This window comes from Nomascus leucogenys, chromosome 1a (genome assembly GCF_006542625.1).
Source record: "Nomascus leucogenys isolate Asia chromosome 1a, Asia_NLE_v1, whole genome shotgun sequence".
Classification (NCBI taxonomy): domain Eukaryota; kingdom Metazoa; phylum Chordata; class Mammalia; order Primates; family Hylobatidae; genus Nomascus; species Nomascus leucogenys.
The window spans coordinates 37,123,494-37,141,903 of record NC_044381.1 but is presented as its reverse complement, the minus strand read 5'-3'; the positions used below and the strand labels follow the sequence as shown (position 1 = coordinate 37,141,903).

Sequence of the window (18,410 nt, the reverse complement as noted above, 5' to 3'; positions counted from 1 at the left end):
TGTCCTCTCATTTCAGCCCCCGAGGACTCCCATTAGCATTTCTTGTGAGAGCAGGTCTACTGGCAGTGAATGTTCTCAGATTTTATCTGTGAATGTCTTAATTTATCCTTCATTTTTGAAAGATAGTTTTGCCAGAGACAGAATTCTTCCTTGAGTTTTTTCTTTCAGCACTTTTTCATTCCACTGCCTGCTGGTCTCCATGGTTTCTGATGAGAAAGCAGCTCTTAGTCTTATTGAGGAGTCCTTGTGTGTGATTAATCATTTCTTTTTTTCTGTTTTCAAGATTCTTTCTTTGTCTCTGACTTTTGACACTTTGATTATAATATGTCCTGGGGTGAAGCTCTTTGAGTTTATCCTAGGAGTTTGTTGAGTTTATCCTTGGAGGTTTGTTGAGTTTCTTGGATCTGTAGATTCATTTCTTTCATCAAATTTGGGACATTTTCCAGTCATTATTTCTTCACATGTTCTTTCTTTCCCCACTCGCTCTACTCTTTCTGAAACTCTCATATTGTAAACTTGATTCACTTGATGGTGTCCTACAGGGCCCTTAGCCTCTGTTCACTTTTACTTATTCTTTTGTCTTTCTGCTCCCCAGACTGGATAATTTCAATTGCCCTGTCTTCAAGTTCATAGACACTTTTTTCCACTTGCTCAAATCTGCTGTTGAATGCCTCTAGTTAATTTTTCATTTCAGTTATTATAGTTTTCACCTCCAGAATTTGTTTGGTTCTTTTTTATTTCTATTTATTAATTGATATTCTTTCTTTGTTCATATATAATTCTACTGATTCCTTTTAGTTCTTGGTTTATGGTTTTATTCATCTCATTAAACATATTTAAGGCAGTTGACTTAATGCCATTGACTAATAATTCCAATGTCTGGTCTTTCTTAGAAAAGATTTCTGTAAACTTCTTTTTTCTGTGAATGGACCATGTTTTCCTCTTTCTTTGTATGTTTTGTAATTGTTTGTTGAGAGCTAGAGATTTTAAATACCATGTTGCACTAACTGGATATCTAATTCTTCAATAACTCAGGGATTTCTTATACTTTATGAGGACTCGGTCATCTATTTATGACTTTTTAAAACTATTTTTGCAAGATATATATTGTTGTGTGTGGTCACTGAAGTTTCTGTTCCATCACTTCTGTAATCAACCAGTGACCTGACAGAGATTTCCTTAAATGTCTGGTTCCCAAAAGACATGGGGGTGGGAGCACAAGTATTGTCTCTTTAAATCCCCAGGAAGCTACTTCAGCTCATGGAGGTTGAAACAATGGCTGTCAGCCTCTGTGCTGGCCCCTGAACAATCAAAAGCAGAAATCAGCACTCAGAACACAAAACCTAATATTTGAAGGACAAAGTCCTTATTGCTTACCCTAGCTCTAGTAAGTCACACCAGGAATGTGGGCCGCCACTTCTAAGGATGCACACACACACACACACACACACACACACAGCTTTGTAAATAAAGCTCGCATAATTACAGTGATATTTACAAGTAAGCTTATAGTTCAACCTGTAGTGTACAAAGGAAGGAAAATACCACGTTAGTGCTGACACACCGTATCACTCTCAGATTAAGAACCACATTGTTAGAGGAAATCTCCTGCACTGTCTTACTCTAGCTGGCAGCTTGCTAGCTCTCCTTAGCCAACTGCTAGCCCCCAGGTGCTATACTTTTCTAATTATAAATATAAAACATCCTGTTTTAAGGAAGTTGCTGCTGAGAGTGAGGAGTCCAGTTTTAAATGAAAAAGACTGTGTGAGGCAATGAGGGAGAATTGGGAGGAAGATGAAGAAGACTATCTCTTGTACTTATGGTAGGGGAAATACAATTTGGTGCTAAGTAAACTGCAGAAAAACCCCCAAAAAGAATGATTCTAACTTCCTCAACTGGTGTGAGCACTAGGGCAAATTAGGTAATTTTATCTAGTAAAGATAAATTTGTGTATCCCTATGTCTACTGGTGTAAACAAAAATATCTTGCTCAGCTTCTCTCTGGGTGGAGTTGGCTGTTGGGGGATTTCGAGTAGCAGTATTATCTGACCCGGCACCCCTGTTTTATGACAAATATTTTGTCATCCCTTCATTTACTTTCCTAAAGTGAAATTCACAGATAAAAATAGCATTGGAAAATTCACTGTATAGTAAAACTGTGGGGAAAATTATTTGTGTTTATATACAAGGCAGAGGTCTGTCATCTACATAGATGACTGGCATGACATCCATATGTTGGTTGAGACAAGGGAAACTTCTCTGATATGGGGGAAGTACCACAAGCATCCCAGCCCCACCCACTCAATGCCAGGAGGTGCACCTGATCTTTTTGACAACCAAAAATAACCTCGTAAAAGTACAAAACAAAGTGCCCCAGGCTTGGGGGCAGGGGCTCTTGGATTGGGGCAGAGCTCACTGTCTCAAGAGTGGTTGAGTATCTATGGAGAGTGGTTGAGTATCTATGGAGAGTGGTTATTTCCCATAGATAACCACTGATGGATAGAAATTGACCAAACAGCCCCAAGAGAAGCCTCTTTCACTACTTTCTGTGTTCACTTTGCCACATAAGGGAATCCGAGGCTAGAACCAGGGCCAAAGGGCTCTGGAGTTCTATGCAACCTCCCGATTTAACAAAAGGTCAAGTCCTAAATGATTTATCCCAGGGCAAGCAACTAAGGGGTAGTGATTCTTCCTGTATAGTACACTTCTAATCAGAACATACACTTCTAATCAGAGCCCACACTTCTCAAATACTGTCTGCTTCTTTGATTTCAGTGTCAGCTCACCTATACTGAGCACCTCCTCTGCACCCATGTAGTTTCTTCTCACTGCCTCCCCACTTCCTCACCACTAGCAGCTATTGCAGTATAATTCTTGTGCCATCTGGTTTATTGACTATTACAGATTCAGTCATATTGTGGTTGATTGCCTTGCTTAAAATATTAGTTACCTCACCTCCATGCCCCACCCCATAGCGGGGGCCCTAAGCCGGCTAACTCTTAACAATATCCACATCCTTGGAATCATTCTTATTTTGGGGTCCTGAGACTGAGCTATATGAATGACCTACAACTCAGGAGAGGGCAAAGGTGACCTCTTAGACAGCCAAGAGCCTCCTCTGTTGGTTCTATGACCTTTCTCTACACAATATCCCTTTAAGCTTTCATTATCCCGTTTTCCAGTGTGCTGTGGCTGTGTGGCCTCTAAAGCTTTAGTGATCAGTCCCTTCTGGGGATTAGGCCCTTTCAGCTGACTCACCTTGGAGGGCTTTGTGGGCAGATTAGGGGGTTTTGCTTGATCAGCACATCCTTAGCTTTACCAGGGCCTGGATTTTAGCAGGGCTCCGGCAATCTCTGCCTTTTGTTTTTTGTTTTGTTTTGTCTTTTCTCCTTACTCAGTTGAAACAAATGCAGTTGTCTAGAAATTCCTCTGCATCTGTTCATGAGGCAATTAAAGCTGATGGGAGAGGCAGTGATTATGATGTTAATGATTAACCAAAGGTAGATCTGTCCAAAGATTCCTTTTGTCGTGGATCTATTTTTCCTGACCTTATGTAAGCAAAAAGTACTCATGTGGCTGGGTTCCATCTGTATACATAATTTCAAACATGCTGTAGTTTAGCTTCAAATAGGGGTATTGTTAAAATTATTTGCAATCAAATAACTCAGCAATGAAAGATGAGTAAAATGTAAACTCTTCAAGTTGTTCACAAGGGAGATGAGATATAAAATCACTTGTTATGGTCTCTCTGCTATAAATATATTTAAGGAACAAATCATTCTAGAAGCTCAGCTAACGGAGCAATGATTGTCAGGTGGGGGATTCGAGGAAGGCTTCCTGAGACAGGAACTACCCCAGACATTGAATAATGTTATTACCAAGTCCCTGCTGTTCATTTGATGGGTCATAAACTGATAGAAATGAAAGTTTTGTTTCCGGTTTTTGCTTTCTTTTAGGAGTCAATATAGAGAAGAAGGGAAGTGAGATGACAGCACCTAGAGGTCTATCAAGTTGTCACTCTAAATTTTGCAAGTGACAAAGCTGCCTATGGTGGCTGTGATGTCTGACAGGCTCTTAGAGAAAGGATGAGGAATGTATTGTTCTTGGGCTGTATTGCAAAGACCAAAAGAACTATCAGGCAAGAAAAAAAAATGAACTACAGACATGTTCCTGGACCATGCTTGCTGTCTCACCCTCATTCTAAATGGTGCTTGCTGATGAGAGATGAAAAAGAGAAAGGACAGAGATTCGACCCAACCAATAGTATTGGTCCTGCCTGCTTTGTACAGGTATTTTGATGTTTGCATCCAATGTGACTCTCTCCGAACATACAGGCTCCTCAGGTGTGGACAAAATGCTTGAAGGGCTTTGGATGGAGGTTTCACACTGGAAATATGTCCATCTTTCTCTGCCAAGGATAAGCTGCCAACAAAGCTGTCTTCCTTCCCCATACTTGGGTCTTGATTTGCACTCCCTTCCCACGATAACCTCTCTCTTGTCTCTGGACAGGCACAATGATCTGCCAGGCTTCTGCTTAGTGGCCAGCTTTTGGTAATTTCCCCCCACATTAAGCAGAGTACCAAGGACCTCTCTACAGCCCTTGAAGATGAGAAATTATGCCTGCCTCTCTTAAGAGAGGATCTAGATGCTCCTGGCCACTGCCCCTGTTGTCCAAAGATATGCTTGGGCTTTTGCAGAGGAAGAATGCCTTCCACCTGAGTCCTGTTCATTTCAAAAACTCTGCTATTTGGCCCCAGGATATATGCTTTCCTCTAAGGAAATTTTTAACGTGGGTTCACAGTGGAGCTTTAAGGACTCTAAATCCTCTCTGAAATCATACATCAAAATTTGCTTTCATCTATTCTGACTTCCCCACAAAAGGGTAAGAACCATTGTGCCTATGGAGTAACCAGTCTGTGCCATCTCTGATATCTCTTAATTCTCCTGAAATCCAATTATATCCAGGGTATGGGGGTGAATTCTTGAACTCCCTGGGTCTTGGACCACTTCACAAAGACCAAAAAAAAAACAAAAATAAAAACAAAAACAAAACAAAACACAACATTCTAATCTGCCCTTGCTCTGTCAGATACCCAAGCACTTCTGAAAACCTCCTGATGGCTTGGACAAAAATCTACCTGCAGAACAGACACTTTACCCAAGAACACATATGAAGTGCCAATAAACACATGAAGAGATGCTCAACATCATTAGTCCTGGGGAAATGCAAATTGAAACCTCGGTGTGCTATCCCTATACATCCACTGGAATGGCTAAAATTAGAAAGACAGGCAATACCAAGTATTGGAGAAGATTTAGAGCAACTGGAAGTCTTATACATTACCAAGGAGAGAGTAAAAGTGGGAGTACAAAATGGCGCAGCCACATTAGAAAACAGTTTGACAGTTTCTTAAAACATTAAGCATACACCTATCCCACAACCAGATGTTCTATACTTAAGTCTTTATGCCAAAAAACCACATCACAACACAAAGACCTGCATGTGGTTGTTATTACAGCTTTATTTATAACAGCCCAAACTGGAAACAACACAAATGTGCATGAAATGTGAATGAATAAACAAATTGTGATAGAGCCATGCAATGGCTTACTATTCAGCACTAAAAAGGAACCAACTACCACTGTGTGCAACTACATGGATGACTTTCAAAACCATCATGCTAAGTGATGAAGCCAGACACAAAAGATGACATCCTGCATGATTCCATTTATATGATATGCTAGAAAAGGCAAACCTATGATGACAAAAATCAGATCAGTAGCTGTAGGGGGAGAGAATTAACTGTAAATGGGCACAGGAGAAGTTTTGGAATTATGAACTAATCCCATATGTTGATTGTGGTGGTAGGTACACAATTAAAGACATTGGTCAAAACTCATCAAACTGTACATTTAAATATGTATTATATGTCAACTATCAAAAAAGCTGGTTTTAAAAAAACTAGCCGCAGAGCTTCATTTTTCTTTACATATAGGGCAGTCTAAACATGGAACATCTTTGCAAGGATAAAGGATCTCAAACTTGGGTTCAACTCACATTATTTTATGATTTATTCTACATATTAGACTCTGAAATTTTTTTTTTATTTCCTGCTACTACTAGCACTCTTTCCTTTGGCAGCTGCTTTTTACATCTTTCCCTTCTAAAATGTGGAGCCACAGGATGTTGTGAGTACTGCAGAGACCAAACTGGGGCTGGTTGTCTTTTAGGTCTGTCTTGGTCCATTCCTGCTGCTATAACAAAATATCTTAGACTGGATAATTTATAAATAATAGAAATTTATTTCTTACAGTTCTGGAGGCTTGGAAGTCTAAGATCAAGGTGCCAGCAGATTTGGCATCCTGTGAGGACTTGCTCTCCTCTTCAAAGATGGCACCTTCTTGCTGAATCCTTATACAGTGGAAGGGGCAGAAGGCTCCCTTAAGCCCCTAAGGGCACTAATTCTATTCACAAGGATGAAGCCATCATGACTTCTCAAAGGTCCCACCTCTCAACACCGCAGGAATGGGGATTAGGTTGCAACATGAATTTTGTAGGGACACAAACATTCAGACCATAGCAAAGTCTATTAAAAATCCACTGCAATGTCTGGAGTAGACTAGAGGGGAGAGAACAGAAAGATATCTGAAATAGACTGAAATAGAGCAGAGGAGATGCAGAGAAATTCCAGAGAGAGACATTTAGGCAAACTTAGTCAGGAACCAGATCTGGGATATGAAAGAGAACAGTGTTCAAAGAAAAGCCCTGTTCAAAAACTCTGAACAATTTCCTACTGCCTTTGGGGAAACATCCAAGTGTCTGAGTGCTGGATATCAGGTTTTCCAGATTTACTTCCAATTTATCTTTGTATTGCCTACTGCATCTTTTCACTGAATCAAAAGCTCTATAAGCACAGGCTTATCCATGAAAATTTGTTATTTAACAAATATATATATATCAATATATATTAGTTGATTGTCCATTCACCTTCTGACGGATGTTTGTATTCTTTCCATTTGGGGCTACGGCCAACACAACTGCCACGAGCATTCTTGTACAGGTTTTTGTGTGGACATATGCTTTCATTTCTCCTGGGTAAATACCCGGGAGCAGAATTGCTGGGTTGCGTGGTAGGTTTGTGGTACAATACCACTCAGCAATAGAAAGACATGAACTATTGAACATGTAACAACATGGATGAACATAATTTGCTAAATAAAAGAAGCCAGGCAGCCCCCCAAAGGGATAGTACATACGAGTCCATATATGAAAGTTTTATATATAACTCTAGAAAAAGCAAACTAATCTATAGCAACAAAGCAGGTGAGCAGTTGAGGGGGCAAGGGACAGGGAGGGACAAGATATAAGAATGACAAAGGGTCACAGTAAAACTTTTTTGGGTGATGGATATGTTCATGATTTTGATTGCAGTGATGGTCTCACAGTGATATATATATATATATCAAAATTTATCAAACTGTACATTTTAAACCTTCAGCTTATTGTATGTCTTATACATGGCAGTCAAGCTGTAATAAAATACCGGTTGAATAAGCAGCAGGTTCTCAGTAAATGCACATCCAATGGTGCAGAGAAGTGTTCAATGTTGGCTGAAGGAATGCAAAGCAGGTGCCCAATAAGTGTTGGTGGAATTAATGTGCAGAAGAAATAAGTATTCACTTATTAGGTGTTCAATAACTTTAGAATGAATGAATAAATTTGACAGATATTTCTTGCTGATTGTGTGCTAGGCACTATCCTAGGCTCTGGGAATAGGTTAAGGAACCAAACAAAAATCCTTGTGCTCACAGAGCTTTAATTTTAGAAGGATAGCAGACAATAAAAGCATAAGTAAAATACACATAGTGTGCTAGATAGGTGCTAAGGAGAAATAAGGCTGAGAATGGGGATAGGGAAAGTCAAGGAAGGAGGTTGACATGTTAGAGACTGTGTCCACCGTCATTGAAAGGGTAATGCTTGAGAAAGGCCTGAAGGATATGGACGGACAGAGGTGTGTCTAGGGCAATAAAAAGTAACTGCTCCAGATATTGAAGAAAATAATGTGCAGGAGTTGAACTGTTTGGAAGGAGGGTGAGCTCCATAGAAGGAGCCGCCCTCGCCCCCTGCTGGGTTCCGGCTTGCTCGGCCCGCGCGTACCTGCGTTGTCCACCAGGAGGCGCTCCCGCACCCGCCCCGCAGGCGTCTTCCGCCGCCGGCCGGTGCGTGGGCACGCGCAGAAACCGCTAGGTGGCGTCGGTTTCCCTTCCCACGCGCGGACGCCGGCGTGGGCCGGCCGGAGCGCCCGCGCGTGCGCAGAGCCGAGGCCAGGCTGCCCTCTAAGCGGGGCGGGGCGGGGCGAAGCGGGGCGGGGCCGAGCAGGGCGGGGCGGGGGCTTGAGGTGATTCCCAAGCCGCGGGGCGGCTCCGGCGGTGCGGGGAAACCGAAAGTGGGCGGCGGCCGCGGCGGGGCCCCTGGCGGAGACGGCGGCGAGAGCTGGGCCCAGAGGCGCGGGGACGGGCCGTGGGCCTCCGGAACGAGGTGAGCGCAGGTCCTGCGGGCTCCGGGCGCGACAGGTGCCGGGCGACGTCAGACGAGATTTCGGGCGGGCGCGGCGCACCTGGGTCACCGGTGGGACCGCGGCCGGGGCCGGGGGCTCCTATAGGCTCGAGGCGTTTTCCGTGCAGCCACAGGGTATTACCCCCGCCCCGACGCCTGGGAACCGGGCTGGGCGCCGGGGGAGTTGGAGTTCCAGAGCATTGTGTTTTAAATCTCTGAAGGGACCCTGCTCTGGGCCGGGCCGGGCGTTCACGCGGGAGTAGGACGGAGCCTCCTGCCGCCTCGGAAGCTCTGCGCCGTGGGGGAAATGCAGCAGCGGCGTGTGGACGCGGGCGGGAGATGCGGACCAGGAAGTGGTTCCCGCTACCGGCGCGACAGGCCGCAGCCGCCGCCCCCAGCGAGGGATGTCCGCGCTCCCCTATTTGAACCCGAGTATTTTACACCACAAACTTCTCTTGAAGGTCTCTATAATCTGGAGACGAGCCCCAGGCAGGCCGCTTAAGTAATGCAGGACACACATCCCCGTTTCTCTCAAACCAGGAGCACCCAGTGGGTACAGAGCACCCAGCTGGGAGGGAAACATGGATCCCTGAGTAAGTTGTCTCTCAACTTTCAGTAGCATCCCCTCAGCAGGGTGAGACTCTCAGCCTCAGCTTGCTAGGAGGGAGCTTGGAGCCAGCACATCTTTCTGCTCCCATTCACTTGAGAGGTATAATATATTTCCATTAATAGCTAAAGGTACCATTCTCAAATAATTTCTAAGAGCAGGGAAGGGAAACAACCACATTAGAACAAGCCCTGGCCCAGAAGAATTCTGATAACCGCCCAACCAAACCAAACCAAAAAACCACAGATCTAGTTCATTAACCCACCTACCAACACCTCTCTGCTGTCCAATCGTGCCGGTGAAAAAAATGCAGAGAAATGTTCTCTCTAGAGAGATATGCAACAGCTTAGTGGCAGAAGTAAAACTTGGACCCAAATCCCTGTGTCGTCCTCGGCTGCCTTGATGTGTATGAATGTGTTGCATACTGCAAATAATGTGAACTTTGCAGACCTGGATTGAAATCTGGGCTTCTCATTTTACAAATTGTGTGATCTTGAACAAATTACATGCTTTCTCTGAGCCTGGTTTTCTGTGTGTCAAATAGATGTACTTGGCTCACTTTGCAAGGCTTTTCCAAGATAACCACTGTATATCCTTTGCCTCGTAATAATTGTCAAGCAGTATTCACTCTCTTCCTCCCAACAAACTATCCATGTTTTACATAGTTGGATTTTAGTTTTTTGAGGGCAGGGACAGAAAGATCTTTATGTTTACTGTGTAATACAAATGGGCACATGGTGGATATTTTTGCATTTCCATTCAGCTGACATTCATTGAGCATCAGTTATGTGCAAAGTACTGTTCTGGGTACAGGGAATTGCCCCTGGGGCCAGCTGGATTAGAACTCACATCTCCTGTGCCCCAATCCAGGGCCCTTTGGTGGCACACAGCCTCCCTCTTTGGTAGTTACACGGTGAGACTGTGAGGCAGCAGTTGGCAGTGCCTTCAGATTTCAGTCTCTGTAGATTGAAAATGAAATGTAATCCCCTGCTAATGCCCTTTTAAGTGTACAGGTTGAACATGGCTGAATGAACTATTGTATTTTGCATCAAGAGATTTTAAACTCCTTGAAGAACCCCTCTTTTAAGTTCTCTGTGCAATATAATCTAGTTGGATACTTAATGTGAATATAAAGAAAAAATACTTTATAATCCAACTCCGAGTGCCTAATTTGTGTTTTTCAAGTGCTGTTTTCAAGAATTGAGATTTGACATGAGTGCTTTGCATTTAGACACTTTCACAGAAGTTCCTTGGTGAAATTTTATATTTATGTGAACTGTTGTTTCTTTGTGCCAAACCTGCTTTTTCCTTCCTCCACTACCACCTCTGTACTTTTGAAAGCTTCATTCTTGTCATTATTTCCCTGTAAGCCAAATATGTTTACAGTTTTATCTTTCAAACTAAAAGTAATTAATTTTGCAATTTTTAGTTGAAGACATGTGTATATGCCAATCAGAACTTGATCAGTGCAAGCTACCCAGTGTGACTTCAATGTAAGCTTGACATTTTAGCCTGTGCAGCTTTGTCATGAGTAAGCAAACTCGGTTTTCATTAGATATTTGGACCTTATTTCAGCCTTCAGTTAATCCAAGGAAAGTTGAGAATCATGGCTGTTGCCCACCTTTCTTATCTTCCTTGTTAAAAAAAGAGACCTGAAGTGACTTGTCACAGGTAATCAGTAGCGGAATTAGGATTAAGACACAAACTCCTTACTAAGCCACTTTATTATCTCAGGGTTTTTTCATCTAGTATGTAGACTTATGGAAATCCCTTACTTACATACATTCATAGCATGCAGTTAAAATGCACGAATAATTTGGAACTTGAAATCACAAGAATAAAAAAGATAACTCCCTGAAAAAAAACTCTTAAGGAAGTATACCATCACCTGAGGGCATTAATCCACCTGAGGGCATTAATCATCTTTCTCCTTTAAAAACCGGTTGGTGAAGGAGTAATTGAGGTGGTAACAGACTATGATTAGAAAGAAAAGAGCATTTAAAAGTGTTGCAAGATGAGAAATCATTTATTGGGTAAAGATCTTAGGAAAAAATCTTCCCTCTGAGGCTGAGTTTATTGATTTGTAAGATAAGGAGCTTGGGTTAGCCTAGACGATGCCTAAAATGTTTCAGCACAGACATTATGGGACTTTAAGGTCCCGCTGTTGCTAAAATAGTGTCTTCAAGGAGAAGGGCAGCTAGTTATTAGAAGTATATGCCCTAAAGAGATATCCAGATACTTCAAAATTGAACATCTAACTAAAAGAAGCTAAGAGAGATTACTTGGTGTTTTCAGTTTACCCTAATACTTCTTCTGATTTGTTTTAAGATTTAGTGCCACTCGACAACTTAAATTGATGACATGAAAAATGTAGTAAGGAAGATGAGCCAAATAATACAGTTGGAAATAGTTGAGCAAGAAGAAACTTAGAAAAGAGAAAGCATAGGATGGAAGTCAGACTAGCTCAGCTAAAGGCCTTTGACACCAGTAGCCAGAGGAAGCAGACAATATGCAAATGACTGAGCCAGGGAGGATCAATCAATGGTAGAAGGCGTTTATCTGGGATACACCAAAACCAGGTTCTTCAGAATAGGACTTCCTTGGGCCATTTTCAGGTATAGTAAAGAGAAAAGGCTATGAATTTACAAAATGCGGTTTTGAAGTAGAGTGAGAATTATTTTAGGCCACTTAAATTATTTAAATTTTGTTTCCCTAAAGATTGTCATCACTTTCCCCAACTCCCCACTCCACTTCATGTGCATTGTTAGCGTCTTGGATACTTAAGATTAATTGGGTATAAGCGAAGAAAAAAAGGAAAGCACGAAAGCATAAAAAAGATAGTCCCAGCTACTCAGGAGGCTGAGGCAGGAGAATCACTTGAACCTGGGAGGCGGAGGTTGCAGTGAGCCGAGATTGCGCCACTGCACTCCAGCCTGGTGACAGAGCGAGACTCTGTCTCAAAAAAAAAAAAAAAAAAAAATCTGTCTAAAAAAAAAAAAGATGTCAAGTGCAACAGTAAGCAATTCTTCTGGATTTGGGTGCCATACTCTTAATCAGAATGTGACAGCTCCCTGTTTCATGCCACTTAAGGGCTAGTCATTAAACATGCCCCAAGGTTGCTGTCAGTGTTTCCTGAGTCAAAATTTACTCTTCAGAAGCCATCTCCATACATTAGGAGCAACTGTCTGAAAGGAAGTCCTAGTTTGGAAACCAGAAACTGGGTTCTTATGATTCTGGCCATAAAAATATCTGAGAGCTGGAACAATTCCCTTGGGCCTCAGTTTCCTGATTTTAAACTGAAGAGTTTGGAGGAGATAGTCATAAGGTGCCCACTAGCATTCCATGCTTCCCCCAGTTCCCCATTCAGAGCTGGGCCCACTGTCGCATGCTGCTTTCCTAACCAGGCAGGGTCCAGGGACATGGTGGTGGCAGGGAATCTGCTCCTAGACCCTTACCAAAGCAGTATGTGACTTTTTCCCTACAAGTTAGGTAAGAAATCTTGGAGGAGATCCCCTGGCATTCTTACCAAGTCTGCCAGTTTGTAAGTGTGTTAATGAGGCAAGTAAGAAAATCCAGGCAAATGCTGATATTTCAAATTTAATGCCGTACAAAACATTTCTTCAATATACCAATGCTTGTGTCGTTGCACTCTTAGCCGTTGAATGCATATATTTACAGATTGTTTCCCATTCATACCATGCTTCTAGGAAAATCTTTTTATTTAGTAACTACTGACTGGCAAGTATTGTGCTAAGCACATATAACTCTACTTTTGATGCTTTTATTCAGAGAGGCCGGGAGGAGAAAAACAGTGAGAGAAGGGAAGTAAAGATCAAGTGCAATCTGTCATGGCCAGTTTCTCCCTGACTGAGGTCTTTGCTAGCTGACTTTGGCCAGTTTTTGAAATCAAAAGTGCTATAATTTAATAATTCCCCAGACCCACTTTTATTTTACTCTGCTGCTTAGGAGTCTTGTTCAGCTCAAGTAGCCCCCGTGTTGACTAGGGACGCTGTTGGGAATTTTAACCTGAGATGCCGTGGTCTGAAACAAGATGGACAACTTCATTTCCCCCAACATAGTCTAACTTGTGGGCACCTGGGCTTTCATAACATTCTGAGATTCACAAAATAAAAATAACGTGAATTCTACAAAACTTACTTATCACAGTACTTTTAGAGAATAGAAATGAGGGGGGAAGAGCAAGGGAGCTGAAAGATCAAAATGGCAACTTTAAAAATTTGAGGAGCCACTTTAGAAAAACTTCCAAACTTAATTTGTTCTGGCCTAAAAGTTTGTCTTTGGGACACTAATAGCTGAAATTCCCATGATATACTTTCTTTTATGCTTCTAATGGATTATGTCTAAGATATTAAACTTTATTTTTATAGTTAGAACAAAGTATTCTTATATACCTTGAGAGTATAATTGCCATCTTCCGAAAGTTTCAAAAAAAAAGTCATCATGAGCCAAGTAACAAAACTCAGCATTTACGAAGTGATATAGATTAGAAAATAATGATGTTTTTTTGAAGCTTACATTTTTTTTTCGTTCACTGCCTGAAGTGATGTTGCTAATGTGGGAATTGAAATCAGACTGGCAAGTCGTGCATTTGAATACAATCACATTTAGCCTTCCAGGTTTTACTACATTTAACTGCTTCTCACCAGCTTTGAGACCCACAGTCTTATACTCCAAGGGATTCCCCTTCCCTTCAAAAAGTTGTTTGCAAATAGAGAGTTATAGTCCTCCATGAAAGATAGCCTACTTTAAAAAGGCAGGCAGGGGGAGGGAACTTAATTTACAGATTGCAACCATGTGGTCAAGCGTTGATTCTCAGTCTCCTCAAGTATGAGGCCATTTTTTGTAGCTTTAGAAAAATTTCGTGAAACCTCATACACGAGTAGTTGTACTTGCAGTATCCATTGGTCAATTAAATATATAACTACCAAAAGCTGTTGTGAATTTAATATCAGTTTGTGTTTATGGATCCCAATAATATCTGCACACTCTGAAAAACAGGACTATAAGTTCATGTGAGACATTTACTAGTATTCAAGCCGTGCTTACTGCTCGTCAGGATGTGTGGGCTCCTTGCAATCATGCTGCGGCCCTGACAGGGCCTAATCTGGCTCAGAGTGGACAGGCTCAGAAATAATCTACTTGATGATTCTCAACCACAGTTTGGTGTTGCGATTGGCCGTCTCATTCAGTTTATAAGAATTGTTAACATTTGCAGATAATTTTTTAGTAACTTAAATTGGATTCAGAGTTATGCATTTAATAGCTCACCTATGTTATGCTGCATTTTAGTGAGTAAGAGAGAAAAGGAGTGGTAGGTGGGTGGAGAATTTCTCATTCATTCAGCAAATATATATTGAGCTCTTGCGGGCTTAGGCACTAGGGATTCAGCAGTGAACGAAACAGACACAAATCCTTGTTTTCATGGAGCTTGCATTCAAGTTGGGGAGAAAGACAAAAACATTAAATGAAGAAGAATATTGGATGGTGATAAGTGCTAAGGAGAAAATCAGGGAAGCTCGCATCTCAGTTTTGATTTTGAATAGGGTGGCCAGAGAAGGCCTTACTGTGGAGGTGACAGTTGAGCAAATACTTTAGCTGAAGGAGGTAAGGCTGTGAGCCACATATGCCCCTGGAGTCAATATGTCCCAGGTAGAGAGAATGGCAAGTGCAAAAGCCCTGTTGTGAGGCCATCTCAGGCATGTTCAAGGAAAAGCATGGAGCCCAGGATGGGTGAGTGAAAATAAAGAAAAGAGAGAACTTAGGGCAAAGAAGTGGGGGTTGCAGATTATGTAGGGCCCTTTTTGGCTCTGTAAGGACTTGGCTTTTTGTTTGAGTTAACACAGGAAGCATTAGAGGGTTTTGAGTGACATGATATAATAGTATATATTATATGAAAAGATCACTCAGGCTGATATGTGGAGAACAGATTCTAGGAGGTGAAGCGGAAGCAGAGAGACCAGCTAAGAACCCAGCTGCTCTGCTGCAGGAAAGAGATGTTGCTGGCATGGACTAGGACAACTGCCATGGAGGTGGTGAAGAGTGAAGGAATTGTAGACATCCGCCTTCCATCTTTATGTATCACATTGCTTGGGGGAGGATTGAGAACTAATGCTGACCTTGCTCATCTTACAGATAAAGAGAATGAGGTCCAGGAGAAGGGGCTTATCCCAGGAAAATGAGTGAGCAGTGGCATTAAACTTGGGGAACACAAGTAAAAGGAGGCTCAGGCACAATCTTCTGCAATCCCCTGCCCTTCCCCCAAAACCAAATCAAAATATATCAACAGCCAGGTGTTAGCAACTTTACTATTGAAATATTTTAAAGTAGATTTTAACTGTGATAATATGTGCATTAAAAAGGGGGTGAAATGCTGGGCGTGGTGGCTCATACCTGTAATCCCAGCACTTTGGGAGGCCAAGGCGGGCAGATCGTGAGGTCAGGAGTTCAAGACCAGCCTGGCCAACATGGTGAAACCCCATCCCTACTAAAAATACAAAAAGTAGCCAGGCGTGGTGATGGGCGCCTGGAATCCCAGCTGTTCAAGAGGCTGAGGCAGGAGAATTGCTTCAACGCAGGAGGCAGAGGTTGCAGTGAGCAGAGATCACGCCACTGCCCTCCAGCCTGGGTGACAGAGCAAGACTCTATCTGGGGGAAAAATAAAGGGGGAGTGAAAGTAGGAAGTATGTGTGTGGCATAAGCTTTTCTCAGGTCAGATTGAGAAATATAACTTAGAAAAAACAGTCTGACAATGCCAAGAAATCAAGGTGAGTAAATGTGAGGTTGGATAGGGTGGGAAAAGTGAAAAATAAGGATGAGCACATCTGTGCCATGCAGATTCACACTGGTATTTTATTTAATTTTCTTCTGAGAGTCTCAGGGGAAAGGATAGAACAATCAGGATGGAGGTCACAAGACATCTGCTGTATAAAGGAGAAGACACATTTAAAGAGGGTGGGACTAGAGAAGCAAGCATTAGGCAAAGCAAACCTCACTCTACTCTGTGGCTGTTAAACAGGTCATGGGTGGGGACGAGAGGAAGACTCTACCCGAATGCCGCTCCTTAAAAACAATAAACTGTGAAGTGCCCTTTTTGGGAGATCCCTGCTTGCAGCTGTTTCAGAGCAGAAATAAGGAAGATAGAGGGGACATTTCAGGGGCAGTGGTCTAAAATGGTTCTCCCGAGGGTGGAAGGAGGGGAAGGCTTTTGCAGAGGGCAACCTGTAGAACAAGCCTCTGATTAGACTCTAAGACAGGGCTGGACCTGTCCTTTCAAACCTGCATCACAGTGTTCTGTTAGGTTTTAGTGACAGGACACCCATTAGTGAAATGCATTTATCAGACATTTTTTCCCCATAAATTTATGGTTGCTGTCCACTCCTAATGTAGCTGAGAAAAGTAGACCACAGAGGGGAGGTGGCAGTGGAGCAGATGCTCTTTCCAAAATGAAGGGAAGAATACCATGGAAACTATTCTTAAGGCGAAGGGTAAGGCCTTCTTACTGAAACTGTGGTAGGGGAATGTAAAGTAGTCTGGCCAGGGAGGAGTCAGATACATTGAACAGTCTAATTTGAATCATTTACACTGGTCACACCCAGATGGATATTTTCCCTGGATGTGTGCTAACCACCTGACATTATATCTATATGTAATGTGTATGTAACTGATAGCCAAGGCCCACTTAGGCATACGGATATACAAAGATGCAAAGCCCAGTTTCACTCAGAAGAGCTCTAGATGAACTGGTGGGAGGGATTGGGTTTTGAAGGGAAGAAGAGCACATAGATGGCGAAGGTAGAGATCAGAAATGTCTAGTCAGGGTGGATTGGCACTGAGGAGTAAGCAAGTGATGCTTTAGTATGTCCTCTTGCAAATTAAAACTTGGCCAGTCTCCACTGTGGTTTTTACTACTTGTGGAAATAACTGTGTAGTAGTTCAGTGATCTTTGACTCATGAGTCATGAACCATTGTTAAAGTATTTTCCGTGTCATCAGTTTACTATTCAGGAGCCAAAATTCATACTTCAGCATTGACATCTGGCAACCGTGAAGTATAGGTCCCAAAGCCGTCCTCTTTCCTGCTCCCTGGCACTCATTCAGAGTGTGGACTTCAGAGGTAGTGGAGGTGCGCAGACTCTGCAGTTGTTTTCTGTCTCTGCCATGAATTTCTATTTAGTTTTAGAGTATCTCCAGCTGTTCCATTGTCTTGGCATCCACACCATCCCTGTGACTAAGTGGAGTCAGCTGTGGATTTCACACCACTGTTTTTCTCTTTTTTACTCTGCTTACTCTTTCTTTCCTGTCTTGTCTCCTGTTCTTATTTCTTCAGGATTTGTTGGGTGTTTTCCCAGTACCAGTAGACAGGGTGATATAATGGGAAAAATGTGGCCTCTGGCATCAAACAGACCTGGACTGAAATCCTAGCTTATCTACATCCTGCGGTATCTTAAGTATTTAACTTATCTGAACCTTGGTTTTCATATCTATAAGTTGAGGATAATAGCCTCCCAGAATTATTATAGATATTAGATTTTTAGAAAAGCCATTTCTCAGAATTTACATAAGAGAAATAAAAACATATGCCTACCTAAATACTTGTACATGAATGATCAAGGCAACTTTATTTATAATATCTCAAAATTGGATGCAACCCAAATGTGTATCAACATTTGAATGGATAAACAAATTGTAGTATATCCATACAGTGGAATACTACTCATCAATAAAAAGGAATGAACTGAGTTAAATGCAGTAACATAGATGGAACACAAAGCACTAGGCAAAAATAATCCATAGTGACAGAAAGCAGATTGGTAGTTGCCAGGAGCTAGGGCAGTGTGTGTATGAACCAGAGAGGGCTGACCACAGGGAAGCATAGCTTAAAGGAACTTTTTTTATTTGGGGGGTGTGGGGGAGGGTGTGGTGGTTAAAAATATGCTTTACGTGCAGTACAAATCCCTCTTTATAGCCAATCACCTCCCTTTACCCCCAGCCTTTGGCAACCACTGATCTAATTTCTGTGCCTGTCATTTTGCCTTTGCCAGAATGCTCACATAAATAGAATCATGTAGTATGCAGCCTTTTGTGTCCAGCTTTTTCCTTCAGCATAATGTAAGAGTCATGCATGTTTTATGTATCAACAGATTGTTCCTTTCTATTACTGAATAGTATTCCACTGTATGGCTCTACTAGATTGGTTTATCTACTTACCTTTTGATAGACATTTTGAT

The 18,410-nt window shown here is 42.1% G+C and overlaps 1 protein-coding gene across 3 annotated transcripts in view; it reads left to right on the top strand.

Annotated features, from left to right (window-relative positions):
* Positions 1-8,314: 8,314 nt before the first annotated feature.
* Positions 8,315-18,410, top strand: part of TDRD7 (tudor domain containing 7) — an 86,705-nt gene continuing 76,609 nt past the window's right edge. For 2 of the 3 annotated variants that reach the window (XM_030797065.1, XM_003260537.4), the window contains exon 1: positions 8,315-8,538. The gene's annotated coding sequence lies outside the window, so the exon portion shown is untranslated. The remainder of the gene's footprint in view (positions 8,539-18,410) is intronic. The other variant, XM_030797153.1, reaches the window with a different exon arrangement.